Source organism: Apium graveolens, chromosome 8, assembly GCF_009905375.1.
Source record: "Apium graveolens cultivar Ventura chromosome 8, ASM990537v1, whole genome shotgun sequence".
Lineage (NCBI taxonomy): Eukaryota > Viridiplantae > Streptophyta > Magnoliopsida > Apiales > Apiaceae > Apium > Apium graveolens.
Genome location: NC_133654.1, coordinates 260609005 through 260611998, shown reverse-complemented (window position 1 = coordinate 260611998; position 2994 = coordinate 260609005).

Genomic DNA, 2994 nt, shown 5'->3' with positions numbered 1-2994 from the left:
TGACACAATGATTTCCTAAAAAAAGTTTTGTTTCTACACTTTCGTATAATGGCTTAATTTTAAAATTGTTGTCTTATATTTTAGGAAATCATTCTTCCAAATTTTAAACCCCTATATCGAATTAAATTAAGAAAAAAATTAAATATTCAAATGGATCGACATTGAATGGCTCGTTTCACTTTTCTTTCCTCATACGGTATCTCTATGTAATATTGTAAACTTAACAAGTCCTGAATCTTTCATATGTATAGTTATCGACTATATTTCGAAAGTAATGACGGGATCTACGTACGTATATGATTACGATACAACATATTATAACGAAAAAATATAAGTTATTTATTTCGTATAACCTAAGTGATATTTAAACATGTGTTTGATAATGTGAGTTTTTACATGCTAATCACTTCTCTTGTAGCACATTTTGAAAGCGTACGGTAACGATTCAAGTCCCATTCAAGTCTTTGGGATTGTCAAGAAATTTGATATCAATAGACAATGGTTTGAACTAAAAAGACTTGTTTGTACAGGTTCTTACAATGGATTTTCGCCCAAACCGTTGTCTTGTATTTTGTCAAAAAGGTTGATGTCATGACACAATGGTTTCCTAAAAATAGTCTTGTTTGTACACTTTCGTACAATGGTTTAATTTTAAAACTGTTGTCTTATATTTTAGAAAATCATTCTTCCAAACCTAAATCACCTTCAAAAAAATTTCAATTTTTTTTTAAAAATTCAGGCGGGAATCCAAATAAAATAGAGGGGGAAACGAAAATTTTAATTTTTTATAAATCAACGGCTCATAATAGTCTATTCATAATCTAACGATAAAGAAATTGTGACTTTTTCTAGTTTTATATAAATAAAATTTACAGTAAAAATAATTTAAAAAGAAACGTAATTAATTTAAATTGAGACATAAATTCAGACAACGGTTTTGGTGAGCTATGTTGTGTGATAAAATGCATACACCGTTTATTAGCGGAAACCATTGTCAGATGTGTCATGAATTAATTTTCTTAGAATTAATAATTCAGAATCTTTGTCTGAAGTATCTATGTGAAGAATTTTTTTAAAAAAACTCTCAGGTAATCACACAATGGTTTTACAAGAAAACTGTTGTCACCTATATTCTAATGGAGGTGATTCAGACAACAGGTAATACACTATTGTGTGACACTCATTTACTCAACAGAGGTGATAAATAATTGTCTACATGTTTTGCTTCTAACAATGGTTTTTCAGCACCATTGTCTAAAATACATGAACATATGTGTTCTGAGCCACCGTTGTCTAACTTGCACAACAGTCATGACAATTAGTTGTCTAAATTCAAAGTGAGCACAATGGTTTATTATGACCTAAAAACAACTTGTGTAAGAGAAGTCACACAATAAGCTGAACTATAACCATTGTCTCATTGGAGCACACTGGTACCATGTAGACAATACTTTGGAAAAAGTTGAATCACCATTGTGTGAAGGGAAGTCGCACAATGCTTTTCAGTCAACGAATCGTTCACCGTTGTCTGATGATTTGGGACAACAGTTTTTTGATCAACCATTGTGTAAGTAGTGTTGTCTGATTCAGTTTCTGGCGTAGTGATAACTCTAAACTTAAATAGTTCCTGGTCATAGGATTACTAACTGGTAATTAATAATCCGCAAAGATCGGTACATACTATGCTTGCTTCATTATGAAGGATGTCTGTTCTCATAGACATTTGTGTGGTGACACTATAGCTAGTATGTAGGTGCTTATTATAGAATAAGTTCACTGAACATGACTCGCACAGCTGAATAACTGATGGAGTTCACTCACGTGTCAGCAGTTGTTCACCTAGTGATAGTTGTACAAGTATCCTTAGACTTGAGGTCATCATAGTCATCTTGTGTACACTGAACTATGCTTTGGTTTAGTTCTTAGTCTCCAGGGACAATTATTAGGGCTCTTCTGGGTATAGGAATTTGTACACGAAGATAGTGTATGATCAATAAAGGATCTACCCCTTCCAGTGAAGGAAGCGAATGTTCAAGGCTGATCCACTTATGCTAGTTCAGGAATCTCTGGCCAGAGTGAATGAAATTAGAAAGGAGTTTCTAATTTGCATAGAACTACGCATAGTAAATGGTAAGCAAGTGATTAAATTAGATAGGCTTGACACGAGATCCATGCCTTGTATTTAATCGGGACATTGTAGGGTAGAAGGAGTTTATTGTACGGTAACTATTCACTGACAGGTTCTTGGTATTCTAAGCAGTGAATTCATATTATCCGGATAGTCGCGATATGTTGAGAAGCATCACTCACGATGTAGAATAAATGTGATTAATTAATTAATCATATTTAATAAATTAGAGAATTTATATAAATAATGATAAAATAGTTTTATTATTATTTATTTCTACTACCGGCTTAATATTGAACCTACAGGGTCACACCATAAAAGAGAATGATTTTATGGGGGAGGAATTAATTAATAATGGCTAAATAATTATTTATTTATGAAATAAATAATTAATTGGCAAATTTAATAATTGATTAAATGAGATTTAATTGATTATAAATTAATTAAGAAAAGTTCTTAATATTATTAATTAAATGATTTAATTTTTGGAAATTAAATCAAGAGAGAGAATTATTTCTAAAGTGTTTAGAAAAAGGATTAATGATTAAAAGGTGTTTTAATTATTAATGAGAATAATAAATGGGATAATAATAATAATATTTATGGGAAAATTTCAGCTGAAAATTTTGCCTATAAATACACTATTATAGACCCTAATTTTATTCCAACCAACCCGAAAACCCAAAAAGTTTGGAAAACCCAATTCTCTCCACCTCCTTCCTCCTCCTTAACATCGTTTTCTTGGTGGATATCGGTGGAGTGCTTCACACTTGAGGAGCAACTGCTAAGGATCTCTGATCATTGTCTCCGAATTATTTTAAAAGGTTAGATTCGATCCCTCGAATTTTTATTCACGATTTATATGC